This window comes from Mesocricetus auratus, unplaced genomic scaffold, assembly GCF_017639785.1.
Source record: "Mesocricetus auratus isolate SY011 unplaced genomic scaffold, BCM_Maur_2.0 Super-Scaffold_100011, whole genome shotgun sequence".
NCBI classification, from domain to species: Eukaryota; Metazoa; Chordata; class Mammalia; order Rodentia; family Cricetidae; genus Mesocricetus; species Mesocricetus auratus.
The window spans coordinates 12,852,247-12,868,720 of NW_024429195.1; positions in this window are offsets into that span (position 1 = coordinate 12,852,247).

A 16,474-nucleotide genomic window follows, 5' to 3' on the forward strand; every position below is an offset into this window, starting at 1 on the left:
TCTAATGATGATCTAATTCTGTCTTGCTGGGACTCAGCGTATTTCCTACCACACTCGGTTTACATAATATAGTCGAAGAGGGTCTTCTTCGCATCTTCACCTTTTAAGGATTCATCTGCAGCTTTTCTGTTTCTCCTAATAGGTCCTGTGTACCAGAGGACAGCAATGTACTGAAACTACGCCTAGCACTTTGTACAGATTTTCCCTTAATTCTTACCATTGCCCTATGCATATTTCCTTTATACTACAAGAACTGTCATTATCTTCAGTTTATATGTGAGGGAAGTGAGGCTTAGAGAGATTGCATCACCTGCCCCAGTCACAGAATAAGTTGCTAATGGTGCCTGCATTTGAATTTGACTGCTGTGACTCTAATGTCAAAGTCGTTCAGAGGTTCCAGCTCTTTGACTTTAAAGGTTCAAGGCTCTTCTTGGTCTTTCTCTCGCTTCTCTTCATCCAACATAAATAAAGATCGATTCCAATGGACGATGCTCACAACACAGAATAACCCGCAGAGAGGCATCAAAAAGAATTTGACTCCAAGAATTGTGGTCCACAGACTTGTGATTAATAGCCTAAGTGTAGTACCAAAGAATCTATGCTTGTAATGAATAACTGATTTCACAGGCACCTACAGCAGGAAGATGCTGTGGAGTACCTGGTACTCCACAGAATGCTTCTTGTATGCGGAAAACATGGGAAGTCAAATTTACTCAGTGACTTGTTTGCAGTCACAAAAGTACAAATGACAGATAAGGGATCTGTGACATTTGAACCCCCTATTTTAGCTTAAAGTCACATCTTTCCCTGTGCTCGGCGTATAGTCTGATCACACCCACAAAGTGAAGGTGGGTTGGGGTGGAGTGCAGGCTGCGTGTTCTCCTTCCAAACAGTAGGATTCATCCGTGGTTCCCCCAGCCTCTTTCCCCTTAGACTTTTACCTATTCACCCTCATTCATCCTGTGAGCAAGCATCACATTTTATATTTACAAAAGGTTTTGCAGGTTTGTGTTTTTCATAATGTACCTCAAGTGAGCACAACCAAATAAATTAATGAAACTCTACTAAGTCTTAATCTGAGTCTCTCCTGCCCCATTTTTGCCTTGCTATCTATGCCCCCACCCCAAAATGCATTAAAAATAAACCCATATTTTCTGGATGTTAATAAAGACAATTAAAACCTAATTTCTCCTACACTAACCTGAGATGGCTTGAATATAGTTGAATGTTAAGAGATTGGCTCCAGGACCCACCCAGCCTCACCTTATCCACCATGGATACCAAAAACTATGGATGTTGAAGCCCCTTATATAAAATGACAGTATGTGCATACAGCCTACACACATTCCTCTATACAGGTTAATCCATCTCTAAACATCTTACAACACTTAACATGGCACAATGCTGTATAAGTTGTTACACTACATTGTTCAGAGAATGATAAAAAATGCAACTACATTTATTTTGGATCTTTTGCCATAGAAACCTCAGATACCCAAGGAAGACAGCCCTCTTTTCACACCCTGATGGGGGAGCAACTTGTACAATACCTCCCTTTGAATTATGTTCCCAAATGCCACTTGTTAAAACATGATTGGCAGACTGCTCCATAAGGTTCCCATGGCAGACTGGACTTTGAAATGGCATGTGTCTGTGTGGCTAAAATGACCACGGTAACCTTTCCAGTTTCTTTCAGACCCACAGGGCACTGTGCTGAAGGGCTAACGACTTCAGCTTGGTTGTCACTCGCTATGAATAGACTGGAGAGCAAAGGGGAAATAGAGATATTTTCAAGGGCTTGTCAACATGAGATCCAAGTTGTTCCTTCCGGGTGGCCTTTGAAATCACGCCAGCTGCTGAAGCAGAAGAGAAGCGTTGGCTTCTCGCTGGGGCCTATGGCTCAGGCCACGTGGTGGGTGCTTTTTTCTGTGAGATGGAAGGGGTTACTTCCATCAATGGCATAAAAGAAACCTTTCACGCAGGTAGCATCCAAAATAGAAATGTTGCTGTAAAAGTAATTAGACTTGAATTTAAGCAGATCAGCTCCTCATTAAGGGTTCCCCTCAAAGGCTTTTTACAGGCTTACAGCTCGACTCTAATCTCCAGTGTCAGATGTGCAAAGTAGCGACTCATTCACACACTAAGAACCCTGTACTCAGGCTTCCCTGGTAGAACACAGTAAAGGCTTCACTGTACACAAGTATAAACAATCTGCCGTGGCCACCACCAAGCCCTCAGCAAAAACGTAGACCCCGGGGATCAAAGTCAATTGCTACACCGATTTCTATTTCTAGAAGAAAACTCCAGCCATCAATGATTAGGTGTTTGACTGGTTAGTCTCACAAGCCTGGAATGCCCTGAAACCCTTCCCATCTGCACTCACTGTAAATTTTCAGCACTTGGTAGATGTTTACTGTGTCCCAGCTTACAGGAAGCAGACGTTTGAGACACATGCGACTCATGGTCTTACCCAGGTTCCTCTGCATGCATTTGCCGGGGCACTCCAGTGTAGCTGTGAGGCACAGGCAGCAGGTCCAGACTCCATCCAGAACCACTACTGGACCAGGGACTGAACCTCTAAGCAGACAGGGATTTTTATATGATCGTGTGATCTTTACGTGGTCATCAAATGATCTTATACAGAAAGAGGGTATATCATAGATCCTGAAATCTGCTCTTCCGTTCCTGTTAGACATCGAATTCAGGGCATTAAATCAACAACACATCACCTATGGGAAGACGCAGACACCCATCTCCCCATGAGGTCTTCATCTGTTGGTTGTGGTGAAAGAAAACTTCCCAGGTTCTCTCTCTCAGACTCTGCAGACCCATCTTAGACTCACAACTGTTGGTATCCGGGCATGATGCTGACCCCGCTCCCTGACAACCAGCAGGGTAGGCACTGGCATTCAGGCAGAAACTTAGACAGCTCAAAGGGCCCTGTGTTGCGTGGCTACACCATGGCCACGTCATGCCTTACATGGCCACGTCATGCGTTACATGGCCACGTAAGGACTCTGTACACATCTGCGGGCTTCCCCTTTTAAGTGAGCACCTCCTGCCTGCTTGTCCCTTCTTCCTCCCTTCCATCTCCGTCCCATCTTCCAGCTCTCCTCCTCTCTTTGTTCCCTTTTCCCACGTGGGTTTGTTGAGTCTTGTGGTTCGCGTTTCATCGCCGGCAGCCCCAGCTATAGCAAAACAACAACAACCGCCCCACCGCCCTCATGCTGGAAAACACTTTTATGAGGGCAAGAATCACAGGAAAATCAGACCTGGCCCTGAGACTCATTTTCACACCTTGACTGTGATAACGCATGTGAAGCATACGCCGTATGACCGAGCCTTTATTTCCCCATCTGTGAGACGGAGGAAGTTGCAAGCTGTGTCCCTTATTCTAAAATGTTTGGTATCAAAAACGTGGTTTATTTTTTGTTAAAGATTGATTGATTTATTTACTTATTAACTATACAATGTTCTATCTGCATGTATCCCTGCAGGCCAGAAGAGGACACCAGATCTCATTACAGATGGTTGTGAGCCACCATGTGGTTGCTGGGAATTGAACTCAGGACCTCTGGTAGACCAGTTAGTGTTCTTAACCACTGAGCCATCTCTCCAGTCCCTGGGCTTTTTGTTGTTGCTGTTTCGTTTTGTTGTTTTCGTTTTGTTGGTTTTTTTAAGATCTCACTATGAAGATCCACCCAGCTTGAACTCACCAGAAGTACATCTTATTTTGGATTTTTCTTTAACTTAACTTTTGCATATGTATAATGAGTCATCTTGGGAAGGGATACAAATCAAAATATGAAGCTTTTCATTTACACCGTGTACAGCGTTGGTACTGTGGCTTATCACACAGGTCCAGGGTAGACTTTTTCAACTGTGATGCCATACCAGTACTCGGAAGAAGGGAGGAACAGGCAGGGGCGCTCACTTAAAAGGGGAAGCTTGCAGATGCTTACAGATTTCAGAGCACTCTGAATTTCAGATATTTAGATTAGAAATGTTCAATCTGTAACAATGTTACACAGGATCAGCAGGATTGCATGAAATAATGCATCAGAGAACACAGATATGATTGGCACAATACGGTGATTATTTAGTAACTGTCTCTGTGTTTACCAAAGGCCTTGGTGTGGCTCTTAACACTAATGGGCAGCAAACTCAAGAAAGAATCTCACGGAATTCACAACCTGGTCTTCTCACTGAAGGAGTCCTCAAATACCATGAAATGTAGATACCTAGCAAGTAGGCAATGTTACTTCTGAATGGGACAGTGAGTGGAACACGTAAATGCCATGAAATGAAGACACCCAGAAAGAAGACGATAATACGCTTCTAAACTGAACAATGGAACTTGCAAAACATGACATAGTGCCGGGTGTTGGTGGCACACGCCTTTAATCAGCACGTGGGAGGCAGAGGCAGGCAGATCTTTGTGAGTTTGAGACCAGCCTGGTCTACAGAGCAAGTTTCAGGACAGCCTCCAAAACAATACAGAGAAAAACCTGCCTCGAGAAACAGAGAGAGAGAGAGAGAGAGAGAGAGAGAGAGGGAGAGGAAGAGGAGAGAGAGAGAGAATCATTTGTGACTTCATGAGAAAAGTGATCAAGGGTTGATATTTAAAATAAACAGTTTTAACATAAGCATAGCGTACCTAAAACCAGCCAGATATATAGAAATCTGGATTCGGTTTGCCATTCTCAATTAACAGACATTTATATCCCTTTTATGAAGTGGGAGTTTGAGGCAGGGTCCCTCTATGCAGCCCTGGCTGTCCTAGAACTCACTGTGTAAGCTAGGCTGGCCTGGAACTCACAGAGATCCTCCTGCTCCTGCCTACTGAGTGCTGAGCTTGAGGTGTGTGCCACTGTGCTCAGGGACATTTACATCCTTAAAAAATCTGAGGCGTACTTTTGTTTCCTCAGCCAAATGGAGATTTCCACGGGGCAGCCAGCATACAATTCAAATGGGGATGGTAAAGAGTTAGCAAGTTAAAATACAGGCTAGCCCAGTTTAATCTGGATTTTAGATAGTATAGGAAAAAATTTAGTATAAATATGCCCCCATACACTATTTCACAACCCTAACAAAGTATGATTGCATCACCTAAGCTCTTGACTTGATTTCAATAGCCTTGGAGGGGGAATCAAACTGATTAGTAATAAACTTATCACGAGTAAAGAAAATTACTAAAATTGCAAGTGTTGGGTAAAAAGAATTAAACCAGAAATCACTGGGATCAAACTAGACCAGAGCCTTTTGATTTCCTTCGTTTCAAACACTAGGCAGTTTGGGTTTCCCTTTCTGCCTGCAGAGACTGCTGGTGTAACTTGTGCCCTTGCTTGGCTATTCTCACTCGAGAGGGATAAATGGAGAAAAAGCCAAACTAAGAAATAAATGGACACTGGGAGCCAGGATTCATTCTGACACAAAGTTCAACCTCACTTTCCCAATGAAGACAGCTGGCCCTGACCTCCTGCTGCAGAGTTCCTGAGAGTCAGACACTCCCTCCCCCTCACTTCTCATTACATGATTTAATTCTCTCTAAATTTAAGGCTGGCAAAAAATTTTTTTGTTTGTTTTGGTTTTGGTTTTTGTTGTTGGGTTTTTTTTTTTTTTGGTTTTTGTTGTTGGGGTTTTTTTTTTTTGGTTTTTGGTGGGGTTGTTTGTTTGTTTGCTTTGAGTTCAAATATGCTTTGATGGTGTCAAAAATTCTTTTTTTTTTTCATCTTAGAACTGCCAAATAGACTCCCTGGAGAAAGATTAAATAGTTCTTTGGACATTTTCTAGGTTTGTTGTTGTTGTTGTTAAGTTATACATAGCATGGATAGGGATCTTAAGAATCAAGGCAGTTTCAGGACGCCTCACTATGCTGTGCGCATACAATTTTAACTTTCTTGCCATTGGTGCTGATGACGGTACATCTTGTGAGTGCTCCCACATCAGCTGACCACAGTTGTTAGGAAACCGTTCCGCTGGGAAGGAGAGCATCGAAGGGATCGCCTGGCGTTAAACACGGCCTATCAGGCAGACATCGGACTTGAACTCGGAAGGAGAGCTTACATTCCCACCTTGCAGGCACACACTGTGTGACACCAGATAATTCCGCCCTCCAGCTGGACCTAGTCTCTGCGTAGTCTGGAATCTTCTGCATCACTGTCTTACCACCTACATTCGCGCCTTTCGCCTTTTGCTGACGGGCATTTTCCGACAGCCCTCCCACACTTCCTGCTTCTGGAAACAAACTGCACATGCGATGCACACTCACCTCTGTCTCCACCGGGTCCTTAGGGACCACTTTGAAAATGACTGCCTATCACCTCAAGAGATCCATCCGCTGCGTGTCCAAAGACAGAAGGGGCTGCATGTAATGTGAGGAACCGCGCGCTGGAAGAAAGCAGAGCCGAGAAACTGCTGTGGCAACTTGGGCTTTGGCCTTTGAAAACAGCTTCAAGTTGGAAACTCTTAGTTGGCACAGATCTGGAGGGAAGATCGGGACACCGTGTCCTGCAAGGACCCGAAGGGAAAAGGAGCCGGCCGATTAGACCCGAGGAATGGCCTCGCTCTTGCCAGTCTTAGACATCCGGGCCTGCTGCAGGTCTGCCACGCCACACCTCATTACAAGATCATAACTTGAGGTCAGCCTTCTCTAAGGTCATCTCCGTACCCTACCTTCATGTGACTGAGAGATCAGGAGTCAACACCCGGCTCTGGAGGACCCCACGCTGCCCCTCCCTCATACATCCCACAGACTAAAGACTTTTAAAGACAAAAGACCAACGGGGACTTTTGTCTCAATTTTATGAGCAAAAGTGCATCTTAAGAGCTGATAAGCTCTCATAAACAATGTGTCCTCCAAGAGTAGTTATGACTTTTCTGATTTACTTATGCCCTCAGATGAATCTTCAGATGCGCTATTGACCAATCTCGAAGCTGGAACACATGCCACCTCCAACTGTTGTACCCACCCAAGCCAAACCCTTGCCCCACAGCAAAGGTCAAAGTTTTCTCTCCTTTGACAGAGGAGAGTAACAGGGAAGAAGGATGGAGAGTCGGGGAACTGGACAGGAAAAGGGTCATCGGTCATTTTTAGGAGATGCTGGGGACTTGACAAAATCATCTGCACGTGTGCGCTCTGTATCCTGCCCATCATAAAGACTGGCACCAAGTCTCCTAAACAAGGGATGTCCAAGGTTTTTGTTAACAGTAAAGAAGGATGTCTTAATTGCTTTTCTACTGCTATGACAAAACACCATGCGTGGCCAAGGCGACTTACAAAAGAAAGCGTTTAGTTTGGGGCTAGAGTCCATGGGCATCATGATGGGGAGCATGGCAGCAGGCAGGCAGGCAGGCATGGCTCTGGAGCAGTAGCTGAGAGCTTATATCTGTTCCCCACGCATGAGGCAGAGAGAGAGAGAGAGAGAGAGAGAGAGAGAGAGAGAGAGAGAGAGAGAGAGAGAGCAGCACTAACTGGGAATGGTGTGGAATTTTGAAACCTCAAAGTCCATCCCAAGTGACACACCTCTGTTGGGGAAGTCCTGTGCATTTGTCAATAAAGCACTGTCTGGCCAATAGGGAATCTAAGTAGGTGGGACTAGGAGTCCAGGAGAACTCTGGGAAGGAGAAACACAGGAGATTCAAGATGTAACGCCATGGGGTAGGAAGCCCAGAACTATTCTCCGGTAAGAGAAATACTTAGATTAACAATTATGGGGTCATTACTTAAGTCAGAGCTAGCCAGTAAGAAACAAGCAAGGCCAACAGCTTCATAATTAATATAGCCTCCTGTGTGTTTATTTGGGACTGATGCGGCTCTAGAACCAGGCTGGCGGGAAGGCTTCTCTCAAGGAAAAAGCTTCTCTTTACACACCTCCTCTAACAAGGCCACACCTCCTAATCCTTCCCAAACAGTTCCACCAATTAGGGATCCAAGCATTCAAATATATGAGCCTATGGCACCCATTTTTATTCAAACCACCACAATTAGGTCTGCTTTGGAAGTGACGAAGGTGGGAATTTTCATACAATAAATATGAAAAGGGCAAGTATCAGGTCCTGAAGAAGATGTGGCCCCTCACATCTTTAACTCTATGGCAATATATATCAGACCTAGATACAGGCTGAAACTACAAGCCAGGAATCACATCTGGAGCAACCAGACAACCCACTTAATATGAAAAGAACAAATACACATCATTTATCAATTCATTAGACAAATGTTCACTGGGTATACTCTGGTTCAGGCCTAGGGGGCACATGGGAAGTAGAAGATGCCATGAGAGGATCTATGGTGCCAACCAGGGCCTCAAGGAAAATGTAATAAGAGATCGGCATCTTTGGTCACACAAATGTGTGTGGAGGCTCCACACAAAAGTGCCTTCCTTCAGTTCTGGAACCCTGAGGGAGACTCCTTAAAAAGATAATGAGGCAAAGTCAGAGAGGCTAGAGCTGAGCAAATGATCAAGGACCAGACATGAAGGGCTTCCTGCACACGTTCAGGGGCCTGAAAAGTATCCTATGGATTCTAGGAGGTCACTGAAGGAGTTAGGAGCAGGGATCTTACCCCAGTCACACACACAAATGAACTTGTGGTAAACACATGGGCTTGTGGTAAACAAGTGGACTTGTGCTAGGCATGTGGACACAGACTTATATCCAAACCTTGACTTGTGTCTCTTGTCAAGTTCATTATTTCACGTTATTTCATTATTTAATAGGGTTTCATTAAAGAAAAATAAGATGATTCTATCTAAAGTGTTAAGTACAGATTTTCCAATGCAAGCTCATTACTATGAATGTTCCTGGGCAAATATTAACTTGGGGTGGCACAGTCTTTGTCCTCCCTCCTGCCCATCAAAGATAATTGCATCAATCCATTTTCTCTCCTTCCTCTCTTCAAGAAAACATGACTGCTGTTGTCTTGGGTTGGAGCTGAACTGGTCACCCAGACTGAGCTAAAACATGCCAAGACTTGGAACCCCGAGGGCTTATGGAAGTGGCAGTCACTCTACCCATGTAGCCTAAAGAGGAGACAAAGAGTTTGGTGACAAGTCCTATCCGTGATGTCTGTCTGTCTGTTGCAGCAGGATCTCATCGTGTAGCATTGTCTGGACTGGAACTCTATCCTCCTGCCTCAGACTATAGATGTGTAACCATTCCTATCCAAGTTGTTTTGGCTTTGTTTTTGTTTTAATGGGGGAAAATGTGGTTTGTTTTGTGGGGAGGAAGGGGTGGTGAGGGAGTGGTGGGTGCTCTCTGATGTCAGAGAAATGTAAGGGAATTGGTGTCAGGCTTGGGGGAGCCGGGAGCAAATGCGGAATGAGGGGAAGGCCAGAGGGAATTCAATTCAGAGTTATACTTAGATCTCTTTTAATCTTTTAAAAATGTTTCCCTAGTGATATGAGAATAAAATTCCCTTTTAATTGGCTTGCCTCTTGCCCTGTTTCCTGTGATCTCAGTGTGGACACGGAGCATGCAGACCCATGGGCCAGGCTGTAGGAAAGTGAACTTCGCATGTTGGCATGATGCATGCGTGCTGTCCCAAGGACTGCTCTGGGGGTGAGATGTGGAAGTGCATGTTGTCTCTACAGATTTACTAGATTATTACACAAACAACCTTCAGATCTTGGTGGCTTGAGGTCACACATATTTCTCTGACTCCCCTGGCATGTGATCTGTGTGATTAAAGATTGTCAGAGCCCTGGAACCAGGCAGACAGACACACCACTTATCTGCACCAGCAAGAAGATGCAGAACCATAGTTGCTCTGGAAGTTTCTGCTTAGAAGCCTGTCACTTCCAATGCCATTCCTTTAGCCAAACAAGTCACACATGTCATCACCAGGGTGGGACACATGACATCCCTGGGAGGGCTGAGGCCACTCAAGAGCAGAGCAATGTTTCCCGGATGCCTGAGGTAGAGGTAGAGCAGCCCTCCACCTCTCTAATGGAGTCCTCAGGAAAGTCAAAGCATGGAGAGGCGACACAGGGACAGCTCTCACTAGCACGGTGGTCAGCCAGCACAGACTTGGGTAGCTTTCACGGAAAGGGACCCGTGAGGGGGACAGTGGAGGTTACAGAAGGTCACTCTGAGGGTGTGTCATGGTCTGAAGCTGCTGAGGGTCTCTGAAGCCCCTTATTAAGAAGATGCCCCTTCATGAGGATGACAGAGACCAAAGGAATACCCAAAAGAGCCTAGGGATCTAAGGTAACAGAAAACGGTGACCACTATCCAGGGGGTCCATCCAGGGGGTCTCACCAAGAAATCCGGGTGCCTGGACCAGGCTGAGCTGAGGAGTCACCTCCAGCTGCTCTCAGGCAGAGACTTGGGACTCAATAGTCCTCTGTCACTCATCCAGGCAAGGCAGGGCCAGCCTACAGAACTTTACCACATAGTTTGAAGAGGTCCTGTCCACCCTATTTAGCCTCATTCTCTACCACACCCTATCACACAGCTGTCCACGGAGGTCCTTACTCCTCCCTAAGCAGCCCTTCCCCACCTTCCTTCTAGACCATTCCATCCACAAACACATACTGAGAGAGCTCGGGATAGCAGGCCTCTGGTAATTTCCAGGAATGGAGCAAAAGACCTGTCCCCATGCCGCTGTTGTTCACTCAGGAGGAAGCAAGAAACAAGAGGAAGGCTTAGAAGAGCTCCCGTCCAGCCAATGGTGAGCTAGAAAATGAGCCAGGGGTAAGGGCAGCAGCAGGCAATTCAAGGTTTGCTTCTACTCCGACTCTCACTTCTGCCTCTGGACCATGGCTAAGGAGGAACCAGGGAACTCTGCTTCTTTCAAACACCTCCCCATCCAAGGGACATGTCTGCACATGGCTGAGCTTCAGCCCTGACTGCACCCCCTTCCCATTCCCTCTCTGAGTGTCTGTGTCACCTGGGATAACCTACCTGCCTCCCTGTGCCTCGATGTCCTTATTAATTGAACAGAAAGCACATCAATGCCAAAGTGGTCATGAGAATTAAGCCAGTTAGCAGACATGTGGTACCCAGAATGGAGTTGCTGTACAACAAGAAGAAGCTGGGCTTTGGCAGCGTTCTTTATGCAAGTATTAAAAGTTATTTGCACTCATCTTAGCACATTATTTTTAAGCCCCGCTGAAAACGCAGCAATCTTTTATCTGCCACTCCTGGAAGAGTCCTCTCTCCAGCCGCCAGCTCCAGCAGACTCTACAGGTTTGTCAACAGGAGTTTTTTAATTGCATAAATAATTCATGAACACATTCTGGTTGAAAGAGTTAAGCAACACGGAGGAGGAGGCTGAAGAGTCCCTTCAACACCCTTCCCACTCCCTCCCACGGCTGCAGAGCGGGTCCTGCCCTGCAGATGTACTCCTTCCAAAGGCCCAGCTCTCTCTACCTTCCAGTCGCTGTACAGCTTGCCGGCTCTCCAGATAGTCTGTAGATTTCCCTTTGCCAACACAGTGAGTCTGCTTCAGGACGGACACGCCAGAATGCGGAGTAACAAATCCCCTATTGATGGATGTCCCCGTGGCTTCCCATTTGCCCCCTTTGAAGCCTGCAGGACAATCAGTTTCTTTGTATGAACACATTCACACAGGCAAAGGGCAATTTCTTAGAATAGATTCCAGGAAGTAGATTTGTTGGGTCAAATGGTGGGCGAATATTCTGTTATGCTAAATGCTATCAAATTGCCTTCCCATTTATACTCCAATCAGCTTGGGGAGGGGAGGGACATTTATTTTTGTTTTAAAGAAGGGATCCTTATAATTTGTAGGTTTTTGTTCCTTTGTTTTCCTTTTTTTTTTTTTTGTGGGTTGGGTTTGGAGAGGTGTTTCGCGTTGGGTTTTCCTTCAGTGCTGGGGTTAAACTCGGGGCCCTATGTATGGTAGGCTGGCATTCCACCAGAGGATTATGTCCCCAGCCTTGTTTGTCTCAAGGTCTCACTAAATATAGCACAGTCTGAACCTTGAGGTCCTCTTGCTGCCTCCTCCTGAGTGCCAGGATTGCAGGTGTGGCCACCACACCCTGTTTGGAGGTGTGTTTTCAGGCTGTTGGCTTCAGCATAGGGAAACACCTTGGCTTTCCCTAGCAACTAGAAATAGTAGTCCATTCTTTCTTATTGGAAAGGAAACATTGCTGCCATATAACCCCTCCCCTTCCACCCCAACCCCTGCTCTGCCCTAAACCATAGAGGGAGAGGGAGAGAGAGAAGGAAAAACTGTAATGAGAAAATATCCCTAAACGTTTTGATTTAGAATATTTTTCATAAAAGACTGGGTCTCCTCCTCTGCAGCCACAGTAAATGTCGCTGACCTGGTTATGAGCTGCTCTTTTCTTATTCAGGACCTCTGCTTCGTTGCTTAATCCATGATAATTCTGGGCTTCACACTATTATTATGTTCAAGGAGGGATGAATCTTGATAACTACGGAACTACATTACCCAGCCTGCACTGCAGGAGGCAGTAGCCAATGAGCTGTAAATAGAAGCCTAGGATTGTGTGCTTCTGGGAAAGGCTCTCAAGGCTAGCTCACCTGGGAGGACAGACCATTTGCTTGTCTCTTCCATACTACCTGAGATTGGGGATGGTTTAGACATGTTTAGCATTGCCCTTAGTTAGAGCTGAGTGATGCTATAAAAGATCCTACTGGGAATTGTGTTAATTCTTCAGTTATTGGAGGTTGGATGCTAACCAGTGATGTCAACTGGCAGTACCATTTGCCCACCTGCTCATAAATATGTTGATATTTAAACAGTTCATTGGCCAAACGTGTGGTAAGTGCAGATCAGTCCTATTTGAAATAAAGATGTGATGGCTGTCATATGTCACCAAGAAGTAATCTCTAAGATGGAAATCAAACACCAAGCATGATGAGGAAGAAGCCTCGGTCCCTAGGGAGGGACCTCTGAATTTCCTCTATAGGATTCCAGTGTGTTTAAACCCAATCAGTTGCTGGCCTTCGAAAACTTAATTAATTCTTCACTTTCTGTGGCCCAAAAAATAGATTTCATTTTACAACCACCGAAGTTCCTTGGGATTTCCTCTCAAGAGCCTACATCATTCTAAGCAACTCCCATTGGCTAGTCTCCTTATACCTGTGGCCTGGACACAGTTTCTACTAATCGACATTAAAACCAGGTTAACTTTGGAATCAGCCACCGAACTTTGCTGGCTCCAAGGTCTGACCTTTGGCCCCTATTAAGGAATTGAAAGTCCAGATGCAAATGGAAATTCCTTCCCAGATTAAATCTGAGTTCAGAAGAGCCCAAACTGGGATTCTGCACCTATTTTAAAACAGGTGGTGGAAACGTTTCCTATGAGGTAGTCCAAAACAGTTCTGTTTATAGCAGTGTGGAGATGGAAACAATCTGCCTGACAGCAGGGAATTCATTCAGAAAGTTGTGATACAGGGCTGAGGAGATCGCTCAGTGAGTGGGGGCTGGTCGAGCTGGCATGAGGCTTCAGTCCAGTCCTCGTGGAAAAGCTACAGCACCTGTACCCCAGCACTGAAGATGCAGACACAGGAGGATCCTGACACTGGCCGGGCTAGCCTAGTGCATGAACAAAGGCTCAAAGGCCGCAGCTGACCTCCAGCTTCTAGGGTGCTGGTGGCCAGAGCTGGAAGCTCCCTTGCCTCTCTCTGACCCTCTTCCTTCAACTCACGCTTCCCTCTTGCTGACTTGGCGACATTCCCCACCTACGCCCCAGATCCCTCGCTCCCTTCCCGAAGGAAAACGTGTCCTGCCAGCTCTTGCCCCACCGAATGTGGGGCAGGGCCTTTTCTTGTGGAAGCCCACTCTGTGAGCCTTACGCGCATACCCAACAACCCCTGGAGCACGGGTACATGCTACTTCAGGCAGAACCTGTCTCCAGCCTCCGCCTAGACTCGGGAATAGGGCAGCTGAGCTCAGCAGATCTCAGTGCCAGGCAGGCCTCAGTTTCCTCGACTCTGCAGGCCGCTGAGCCAGGCAGCATGTTGGAGGTTCCACTGAGTCTGTCCTTCTCTTCACATTGCCTAGCCAATCCAGGAAGGAGAAAGGATCATCCCCTGTTCGCCACTCTGTCAACTGCCTGGCTGTCTCCTCAACTGATCTTTACTGAACTCAAGTGACCAAAGCTACCCCTTCCGGGGAGTGCTGATGTCCTGGTGACTGAAGTACAGCATGCATACAGCCTGGTGGCTGACTTTCTAGCAAATCTACAACATTAGTCCTGATCCGTCCAGCTTTAAATGGAGTTCCCACTACATCCGCCCCGAGGACCTGAGTGACAATTGTTTCTAAAATAAATCAAACCAGAAAATTTGATGTGGATCTACGTATAGACCAGGCTACTCACGTAGAGACAAAAATGACTCACCCTGCCCCACCCCCGTCTTGAGCCACCCAGAAGGTACCAGAATGACTGAGTGCTGCTGTTCTCACAGAAAAAGCCCCACGCCACTCCACAGTCTTTGTCCCCAGGACACCATGCGTAGGCAGGGCGCCAGGCTGTTCCTGGGGAGAGCTAGGTGTGCGTACGGCTGAGGGAGCTGCCTTGCTGAAAGCAGCTTGCCATGAGTAGGAATAGCCAACGTCTTACCCTGGCTTTAGCTACCTATTAGTCAGTAGCTCATGACAAGCACAAACCCTGTGAGCCTCTGTTTACTCCTCCGTGTGATGGGCATAACAGCAGCAATCACCCAGGAGGGCTATGATCGGAAGAGCCGGGAAACATTGCATGGCCAATGGGGCTGCTAATGGCGCAGCAACGTGGAGCTAAACATAAGGCGGGAAATGGCCTCCTGCATATGTTTATGTTTATCTTACTGGTTGACGAATAAAAAGCACTGTGGCCGATAGGGCAGCACAACAGATGAGGAGGATTCTGGGAAACGTAGGCAGAGTCAGTCACCATGTAGGAAGCCGGAAGAGTAGCACCATGCTGGGCATTGCCGGGTGAGCCACCCTTATGGCAACACATAGATTGATAGAAATGGGTTAATAATTAAGACAGAGCTAGCCCAATAAGAAGCTCTAGTTGTTAGCCAATAGTTTTATAACTAATATAGCATCAGGGTGTTTATTTGGGGACTCAAAGGCAGCTCACAGAACCGGGCGGGAGATACGGTAACAGCTACTAATAGTACATTAGGACACCCCCCACCGCCTCCGCAAGAGCAGTGGGGTCAAGAATACTAAACTATGCTTCTGGCCCTCACACTGATCATGGCCCCCAAGGGACCCCTTGCAAATGTTTGCTGAACTAGTCCTGTGAACAGACAAGGGCTAGCATGATCACCACCGAAGGAAACCAAGTCTCCCTTAGGCCTTCTGGGCCCTCATCCATGAACCCAGGACCATAAAAATAGTATCTATTTTCTCCACTAGTCTCTTGTAAGAATTATGTGCAAGCCTGTAATGCAGCATTTCTCAACCTGTGGGTCGTAACCCCTGGGGGAAGGGTCAAGCAACCCTTTCACAGGGGTTGCCTAAGAGCATCAGAAAACACAGAGGTTTACATTACGATTCAGAACAGTAGCAAAATTACAGTTATGAAGTAGCAAAGAAAACAATTTTATGCTTGAGGGTCACAACATTAGGAAGGTGGAGAAGCGCTGCTTTAGAGTAAATGCTAGCTGAGTTGTCACCAATGGATGTATCCAAAGTGACAGTCTGAAGCCAGTGAGACTTACGGTCCCAGTGACACTCAGTGGTGGAGTGTTGTGACATGGGCACAGTAGAAATGAGGTGAAGTGACAGGTAGAAGACAAGGTTCTTTTGGAACCTAGAGTAGAGGTGATCGCCACTCACTTGAATACAGGACGAATGAAGATTTTACTCCCTGGAGGAAGGGGGAGATAAAGCCTGGTAAGTGATTTGCTTATGTGTAAGCATCTTGGCATTGCTCCTAAAGGGTTAGCAGGCAATCCAGCCAACCAGAAACTTCTAAGGTACACATGGCTCCATCCTCTTGATGTATTCCTTGGCCTTAAAATAAGTGTGTTATCTCAGTTTCAAACATCAGTTGGGCTTTTTTTGGGGTGGGGGGGGCAGGAATCCTAGATATTAACTATCTTGTTTGCCTATTTGTACACAAATGTCAATGTGGCCATCAGTGAGCTGTCAGAGGGACTGTCATCCAGCTACTTGACTCAGGACTACTTTGTGAAACAAGAAGCTCGAATGTAGTCAGTGCTAACAAAGTGTCCTGGATTGGCATGGGCGAGCTATGTCAGAAACACTGATGGGCACATTTGTGTCTTTCCACAAGATCAGAAGTTACTGAAAAACAAACCCACAAGCTACTTTGATTTTGTTAGCTACAGTTTACCAAAGAATCCCATTTTCCCTTTGTAGCATGGCCAATGACAGAGGACTGATCTCTTTTATTCCAATATTAATCACTAATAATAGCTCTCAAGTCACACATTGCCATTTATAGTGTGTGTGTGTGTGTGTGTGTGTGTGTGTGTGTGTGTAACAATGACTACACGAGGGTTAAAGGCTACAACGCCC